The sequence below is a fragment of the Canis aureus genome, chromosome 33 (genome assembly GCF_053574225.1).
Source record: "Canis aureus isolate CA01 chromosome 33, VMU_Caureus_v.1.0, whole genome shotgun sequence".
Lineage (NCBI taxonomy): Eukaryota > Metazoa > Chordata > Mammalia > Carnivora > Canidae > Canis > Canis aureus.
Window position 1 is genome coordinate 21,789,572 of NC_135643.1, and position 9,451 is coordinate 21,799,022.

The window sequence follows — 9,451 nt, forward strand, 5'->3', positions numbered from 1 at the left end:
TAGAAGCCAAGTGAACTGAATGTTTGAGAAAAATGGAACCACCAGTTAGATCAGATCCTGCTGATAGTTCATATAAGACCAGGACTAAGAATTGGCCATTGTCTATGTCAGTCATTTCAGTGTGAATCTCAATTGTCCTTATAAAATGTAACAAGCCCCTTTTGCATCTTTTGGCTCAGAGTCCAGAATTTTTTCTGATGCTGCTGTGAATTGATTACATTCTATTTTTCATACATGTTCTTATGTATGTTGAGAACAACCAATTAGAACTTCTTGTCCTGTAAGATCATCCTAGTGGAGACAGTGCTGGTGCTTCTTATCAGGCCTTTGAGGAACTTGAGTTACAGATGCTAATATTACACATGTGCCCACTAATAGCCCTAAGTCAAGGGGAGGGGTGGGTAATTACCTTTTGCATCATCGTGGTCATGGTCTCATTTTATACCCATTCTTGCAAGTCCTATAAGGGAGATGTGATGAGGTAATAGGCATCTCTTACTTGTTGAAGCCCCAGAGTTAATGACACTACTCTCAGGTCAGAGACTCTGTTGTCCTTACTCCTAAAAAAATCCCAGCCATTTGTATCCAGCGAAGAGCAGCATAAGGTCATAGATGAGTATACTGGCTCATGGAGAAGCACCTTCCACCATGCTGGTATTGTTGTGGTTCCAGCAGACAGTTCAGTTTCCAAGTCATGATGCTAAATTAGGTCCACATGCATTTTGTTTTCTTCTTGCTTAAAAAAATATTCTCATTATATTATAACTCTAGTCTTGTTAACTTTTTTTTTAGATTTTATTTATTTATTCATGAGAGACAGAGAGAGAGAGAGAGAGAGAGGCAGAGACACAGGCAGAGGGAGAAGCAGGCTCCATGCAGGGAGCCTGAGGTGGGACTCGATTTCGGTCTCCAGGATCCCGCCATGAGCTGAAGGTGGCGCTAAACAGCTGAGCCACCCGGGCTGCCCAGGTTAACTTTTTCATACATTTGCTCTTCAAGGCAGAAAGCAGAAATTATTGTGGTCAGTGTTCACAGCATTTCAGCGTACCATGGATCAAAACACAACAGAAAAGTCCTGTGCTATTTTCAGACCAATATCAGCACTTCAGATAAGCCCTGAAAAGTCATTCAAATTCAACTAAATTGAATTAACTATAGTAAATCAATTAACCTAGACTTTTTAAAAAAAGTTTAGTATGAAAATTAAATAAACTAAGATGTGAGAAAGGAGTTTCTTTTGGGGGCACATCTTGGAGACTAACTCCACATTTTGGGGCCATATGCCCATCTGGTTTTCTATTAATAATTTTTTGAATAGTCGCTAGATTGTGGCAGCGGATGTGGGCATTTTTCAGAGACCAGGGCTCATCAAAGTATCACTAGAAATCAACAGGCCCTAACAATATACCCAACATTGCATATTGGCTCTGTAAACACACAATGTAGAATGCTATTTGTTGTTATGGAATAATTCTGAGTGCAAAAGGGATATGACAACAATGGTAAATTAAAGGCTAAATATTCATACATTGCCATAAGTATTAAAGTGAATTAAATATACTACTTAGTCATGAGCAAGATTGACCTTGTTCCATATATCCAAGTCCCTTTACCCTACCCAAGGAGCCCTGGACCTGCTTCTCAAATCTAAATGGAGATCTGGTGCTGCTGTCTGCTGCAATGGAGACATATATTAGAAAGTTGAAGGCTTCTGTTCTAAAGAAATTCACATAAGGGAAAATAAAACTCAGGGGTAAAGAGTGAAGTTGGATACATCACAGATTTTGAGGAAGAGACTGCCAAATTTGGAATAGTCTCCTTTCCCCTTGGATCTCCTTATCTCTCCTCAGAGATATTTGTGATATTTGACTTGCTAAAGTATAAGAGATAGAATCACCATTGCCAAGAAATCCACATATACAAGAAAGATAACACAAAAATTTGTCTAGGTGTTTGACTGCCTTGCACTCTGGTCACATGAGTGTGGTATAATGTGATACTTATGGTCAGGACACCGGCTCATAAGCTTTTGACTTTTTAAACAAAATTTCTTAATGGTTACTAGTTTTTACATAGCAGGTATTTCCATAGTCGGTTGTTAACAAAGCTGTAGAAAGTGAGTTTCACTTTGTGTAATCAAACAGGGGTGTGGTGTGGCTCCCCTATCTTGCCTCATACCATCCTTTCAAGATGCCCAATGACTTCAAAATTGTAGGCCACAGTGTTGCCTGTCATTTCTGACAGCACTGCACTGATGGGCTTCATAGAGTCCTGGGGGTTGATGCACTTGGTGACTCTCATAGTCATGGCCTTCTCAAATTTGTCTTTGTTCAGATCAATCCCAAGAAACCTGGGTGCACCAGCCAGCTTACACCCCATGATGACTGAAAGATCATCCTTCCCAGGCCAAAGGCAGCACAAGTTAAAACAGTGGTAACTTGTGGAGAGAAAAGTTCCTGTTAATGCTAGAAGTAGTATAAAAAAGCTAGACCCACAAAATGTCTCCAGGATCAAGAACACAAAATTCAGAGGATCTGTGATATCAGGGTTGGATGATTTGTTCTGATAATAATACTGCAAAGAGGATTCGAAAATGTAGAAGGTCTGAGAACAGAAAAGGAACAAAAACAGTATTTGCCAACCCTTTATAAAAGGTTACATTATCCAGGCTTTTGTTGTGGGGGCTTCTGTAGCCTTCTTGGCCACCACCCACAACCCTATCTAACCTCATAGTGGGATGAAGTAAGTGGTAAGATCTCTATTATCTCTTCTCCACAGGGCTATTCTAAATCTGTTTTAGGCTCGCATTTTCTTTCTTTCTTTTTTTTTTTTTTTTGATATTACTGATATTTAATATTCTTGCTCTATTTGTGAGAGAAATATGTTGAGTTGATTTGAAGACAATATAAATACATTGGTTATGTGAAATATTCCTATATTCATTTTAGAATGTTTAAATAAAATCTATTATTAAAATAAAAATCTACTAGAAGTCATGTACTTCAATACCTCTCTTCAGTAAAAATACACTCAAAAAGAGTTACAATCAATCTGCCTTATTTTACAAAGAAACTTAAGGAATCAAGTTCTATACTATTGTCCTCACATCAAACATTGCCGTATACATCATAATCAATTCCTTTTTTTATAATAAATTTATTTTTATTGGTGTTCAATTTGCCAACATACATAATAACACCCAGTGCTCATCCTGTCAAGTGCCCCCCTCAGTGCCCCTCACCCATTCACCCCCACCCCCTGCCCTCCTCCCCTTCCACCACCCCTAGTTCGTTTTTTCTTAACAACCATGATTCTGAATCATTTGTAAATAAATAGGTTTTTCATCAAAGTTAAACCTCCATATTACAATTAAGTGATATTGCTAGAAGTAGTATAAAAAATTTTAAAAAATTTTTTAAATTAAAAAAAAAATGTATATGTATATGTAGCTCTAGGAAGGAAATGTAGTTAAATCACTTTGAGATTTTTCCTCTGTGCTATATTAAAGAAGATTCTAGCCAAAAGTAATTTTCCTGCTAGGTGAGTCCTAATCTTATTTCACATCAGGTAGCAGGGATACCTGAACACAGGGAAATCCACAGAATGTAATAGTTTCTGGCTCCTTCCTTCCTTCCTTCCTTCCTTCCTTCCTTCCTTCCTTCCTTCCCTCCCGCCCCCCTCCCTTCCCTTAATGCAAAGGCTTATGGGTGGGCAGGGCCTATTTTAAGACCTCTTGATTCACTGGTTTTGTCTTTCCTTGAAGGAATTACCTGAAAGAATACCTTGCGTGTATATATGTGTGCATGTATTTTGAAATGTCTGCACCTATAAGCACAGATTTACAGAGAACTGCAGATATAGTACACCCACTGTCCATGAATTTAAATTTCAGTTATTGCCACCGAATCCCTCAGTTCAGTTCTGAATTTGAAGCTTTGGTATCAGTGAAGTCATTCTCTTAAGTATTATTCATTCATTCATTCATTCAATAAAATTTATTGATGGATTCCTTAATGGTAACCATTTTGCACCAAAAACTAAACTGGGTATTCTCTGCCTTTCTTTCCTTGCAGTTTATGTACTAGCTTTATTGTCTAGATTTAAGATGGAAACTTTTGTTGGTAGTTGCATTTCAGGTTCTAGACTTATGTACAGAAGCTTATGAGTCTAGCTCAGTCTTCTGGAACTTCATTCAGTTTTATCTCTAGTAAGTATTCAACTTACTATGGTGGCCCTGAACTGGGAACTTTCTTTTTTTTCTTTTTCTCTTTCTTTTTCTTTTTCTTTTTCTTTTGAGCAGAGAACATGCTTTATTGAGGAATAGATATAGAACAGCACATTCTATCACATGTGGAGAAGGGTTAGCTTCGGTAAAAGACCTTTATCCCTTAAGAAAACCCCCAGTGAAGTTGCTTTTGGATAAACTTTAACGGTGACACTGAAACTGGCAGGGAGCTGAACATGCTAAAAATTAGCTCCCCCCAACCCAAAGTGAGTATTAAGTAGGGTACAGAGATGACAAGAGAAAGGCACAAATGACCAGAGTCGGGATTGTGGAAAGGCTCCACATGAAGACAGCAGTGCTGGAGGAGACCAAGTTGGGAAGGGTGGCATGTCATACAACAAAAGCTGCCCCAAGGGATCCCTGGGTGGCTCAGCAGTTAAGCACCTGCCTTCAGCCCAGGGCGTGATCCTGGAGTCCCGGGATTGAGTCCCACATCAGGCTCCCTGCATGGGGCCTGCTTCTTGGGGCCTGCTTCTCTCTCTGCCTATGTCTCTGCCTCTCTCTCTCTCTCTCTCTCTCTCTCTCTCTCTGTGTCTCTCATGAATAAATAAAATCTTAAAAAAAAAAAAAAAAAAAGCTGCCCCAAGATAGCAGGTTATAATGGGCTGGAGAGAAATTAGAGGGAGCATTTCTTCCTTTGCTTGAAACCAAAAATAGGAGAGCAGGGAACAGAGGGAATGGTGACAAATCCCAAAAAGGAAATGGAGGAGTTCTTGGAAGGGCGGCAGCACTTCAGTTCAAGCGGGAGGTCAAGGCACTGTCAGAGAAGCAAACACTGGCAGGGAGCAGGGACAGGTGGCACTCTGCCTTGCGGAGTCATGGGCTGAGAGGAGATCTGGAAGTCATGTGCAGTCATTTCCTACTTCTCCAAGGAGGTTCAGGCAAAAATCAATGCAAAAGTACAGGTGTGCTAGATCAGACTGGCAGGTACGGGGGTGGGGGTGGGGGGGAAGGTTTCTGCAGTCTGATGAACTGGTTAGCATGCAGCATGAAAGGGAGAACTGGACACTGTTTAGCCCCTGCCAGTGTGAAAAGGAGCAAGGGGTTAGGAGAGAGGAAAACATTTAGGGCTGGGCACTTTCTGCTGAGGCAGAAAGGACTGATTTCCTTCCACTGACACACGATGACCACAGGTGAACTCAAATCAAATTACAGAATCACCACCTGTCAATTCTCTCCATTTCATTCTGATAAATTATGAGCAGTTACCAAGACGAATCCCTGGGAGAGTTTTAAAAAATACTGGTCTCTTGTCAGCTTGATACTGATCAAAAACCAACCTTTCAATAAAAATGGCAGAAAAAATTTCAAGTGAGGTAAAATCCAAAGGGGATGGACCCCTCCTAGTACACACACTCAGAAATGTTACCTCTTCCCTGCTCTTCCAAAAAAACCACATGTAAGGAGTAACTGGAAAGGTCCTGGTGGTGGCAACCATGGTTTGAAGTCTGGTATCTGGGCAGCAAGAAGCACTAGTACAAAGTTTAGAAGATACAACATGACCTCATGGGGCTAGAGGACATGAGGAGAACCAGTGACTGGACAGGGACAGTACCAAACAGAACACCTTGGGTCAGTGCTACGAGGGATCTGCACTCAAGTCTAACAGTGATCCCATCCAGGCAAACTCACTGAGGCCGAAACAACAGTTCCTCAGAACCAGCATCTGCAGTGTACACGAGGGTCAGAGCCAGGACAGTCCTGAGGGGGATGGCCTTCCCAAAGGATACTGTACTTGCCAATCACAAGAGCGACAGAAATGACAGATCTCTAGGGTACGGATTCCTACTGCTGGGGTTCACTGGCTCAGAGTAACAGGTTACATTAGGTGCCCTTGGGAGGGGTCCATTTTAAACAGCTTGGATCCATTGTTTTATTGGAGTTAGATCTTTTGGCCTCTTTGGCTATCCCCTCATCAACCAGGTCCTGTCTCTTTAGAACTAGATGTTTTCCTTTCCAGAACTTGAGCATCTGAAGGGCTTGCCGACTACTGACAATGTCCACAGGATTCATTAGTCTCCTGGCTAATTTCTTTGATAGAAATCTCTTTGCCTTAGAAATTATGCAGGTAACGGAGAAGCACTTCTTTCCAGACTGCGATAGCTTATGAGCCCCAGGTCAGAGGGGGGACGCTCCGGGGAGCCAACTTTCTTCCACTTTGGAAAGCAAGTAACTGAAATCGATGAGCATCTTGCCATAGCCCTGTCTCATGTACTGAGGCATGGTGAGGATACACGACACATTGTACTTGAGGAATGAATTCTTTTCCTTGGAAAAATATCCAGTCAAGTGACAACCAGTATTGTCCGCTTCTGTCATAACATAAAACAGAAAGGGTTCCACAGTCCTAGCCTCAGCAATCAGACAACAAAAGACATTAAAGGCATTCAAATTGGCAAAGAAGTCAAACCCTCCCTCTTTGCCGATGACATGATACTCTACATAGAACACCCAAAAGCCTCCACCCCAAGATTGCTAGAACTCATACAGCAATTTGGAAGCATGGCAGGATACAAAATCAATGCCCAGAAATCAGTGGCATTTCTATACACTAACAATGAGACTGAAGAAAGAGTAATTAAGGAGTCAATCCCATTTACAATTGCACCCAAAAGCATAAGATACCTAGGAATAAACCTAACCAAAGAGGTAAAGGATCTATACCCTAAAAACTACAGAACACTTCTGAAAGAAATTGAGGAAGACACAAAGAGATGGAAAAATATTCCAAGCTAATGGATTGGCAGAATTAATATTGTGAAAATGTCAATGTTACCCAGGGCAATTTACACGGTTAATGCAATCCCTATCAAAATACCATGGACTTTCTTCAGAGAGTTAGAACAAATTACTTTAAGATTTGTGTGGAATCAGAAAAGACCCCGAATATCCAGGGGAGTTTTAAAAAAGAAAACCATAGCTGGGGGCATCACAATGCCAGATTTCAGGTTGTACTACAAAGCTGTGGTCATCAAGACAGTGTGGTACTGGCACAAAAACAGACACGTAGATCAATGGAACAGAATAGAGAACCCAGAAGTGGACCCTGAACTTTATGGTCAACTGATATTCGACAAAGGAGGAAAGACTATCCATTGGAAGAAAGACAGTCTCTTCAATAAATGGTGCTGGGAAAATTGGGCATCCACATGCAGAAGAAAGAAACTAGACCATTCTCTTTCACCATACACAAAGATAAACTCAAAATGGATGAAAGAGGGATCCCTGGGTGGCGCAGCGGTTTAGCGCCTGCCTTTGGCCCAGGGCACGATCCTGGAGACCTGGGATCGAATCCCACGTCAGGCTCCCGGTGCATGGAGCCTGCTTCTCCCTCTGCCTGTGTCTCTGCCTCTCTCTCTCTCTGTGTGTGTGACTATCATAAATAAATAAAAATTAAAAAAAATGGATGAAAGATCTAAATGTGAGACAAGATTCCATCAAAATCCTAGAGGAGAACACAGGCAACACCCTTTTTGAACTCGGCCACAATAACTTCTTGCAAGATACATCCACGAAGGCAAAAGAAACAAAAGCAAAAATGCACTATTGGGACTTCATCAAGATAAGAAGCTTTTGCACAGCAAAGGATACAGTCAACAAAACTCAAAGACAACCTACAGAATGCGAGAAGATATTTGCAAATGACATATCAGATAAAGGGCTAGTTTCCAAGATCTATAAAGAACTTATTAAACTCAACAGCAAAGAAAGAAACAATCCAATCATGAAATGGGCAAAAGACATGAACAGAAATCTCACAGAGGAAGACATAGACATGGCCAACAAGCACATGAGAAAATGCTCTGCATCACTTGCCATCAGGGAAATACAAATCAAAACCACAATGAGATACCACCTCACCCCAGTGAGAATGGGGAAAATTAACAAGGCAGGAAACCACAAATGTTGGAGAGGATGCGGAGAAAAGGGAACTCTCTTACACTGTTGGTGGGAATGTGAACTGGTGCAGCCACTCTGGAAAACTGTGTGGAGGTTCCTCGAAGAGTTAAAAATAGACCTGCCCTACGACCCAGCAATTGCACTGTTGGGGATTTACCCCGAAGATACAGATGCAATGAAATGCCAGGACACCTGCACCCCGATGTTTCTAGCAGCAATGTCCACAATAGCCAAACTGTGGAAGGAGCCTCGGTGTCCATCGAAAGATGAATGGATAAAGAAGATGTGGTCTATGTATAAAATGGAATATTCCTCAACCATTAGAAATGACAAATACCCACCATTTGCTTCGACGTGAATGGAACTGGAGGGTATTTTGCTGAGAGAAATAAGTCAATCGGAGAAGGACAAACCTTATATGTTCTCATTCATTTGGGGAATATAAATAATAGTGAAAGGGAATAGAAGGGAAGGGAGAAGAAATGGGTAGGAAATATCAGAAAGGGAGACAGAACATGAAGTTCCTAACTCTGGGAAATGAACTAGGGGTGGTGGAAGGAGAGAAGGGCGGGGCGTGGGGGTGAATGGGTGATGGGCACTGAGGGGGGCACTTGACGGATTGAGCACTGGGTGTTATTCTGTATGTTGGCAAATTGAACACCAATAAAAAATAAATTTATTATTAAAAAAATAAAAAAAAGAAAGGGTTCCACATCATAAGGTCTTGTGGTCTAGAAAAAGCTTGACCAACGGGCACAGGTTTTGGCAGTAGATCTGTTTTTTCTTGCCATCCACTTCAAACACGGAGATGGAGACTTTGTGATAGATCTCATAGCCAGGTGGGTGTTTCCACACACATTTAGCCGAATTCTCTGAAGCCTGGGCTTGTGCTCTTTGGAAAAGATCCAAGTCATACTTGCTAGTCAGGTTTTCCAAGAGAGATTCCCATGTTCCCATAGGTCTGTCTGTGTTCCATGGCAGTCATGACAAGTATGCTGGCACTGGAGAGAACTGGGAATTTTCTAACCACAATCAGTAACCCAACAATCCTCTCTGTTTCCGAACCTTCCTGTTCAAAGGAATGGGAATTGGGGATTAATATCTATAGTAAATTATCCATATAATTATTGCAATATGCCATTGTCTAAAATAAAAATACCAAATATAGGTCATTTTGAAATATAATCAGGTTCCACGTTTTACCATTGTTTTTCTTCACTGTTCCCATCCCCTTAGTGTTCTTTAATAAAAATCTGTGTTTGACTA

The 9,451-nt window shown here is 41.1% G+C and overlaps 1 pseudogene; it reads right to left on the reverse strand.

The window, feature by feature from the left end:
* Nucleotides 1-5,923: 5,923 nt before the first annotated feature.
* Nucleotides 5,924-9,142, reverse strand: LOC144303920 (histone acetyltransferase KAT7 pseudogene; annotated as a pseudogene).
* Between the last annotated feature and the right edge of the window lie 309 nt (nucleotides 9,143-9,451).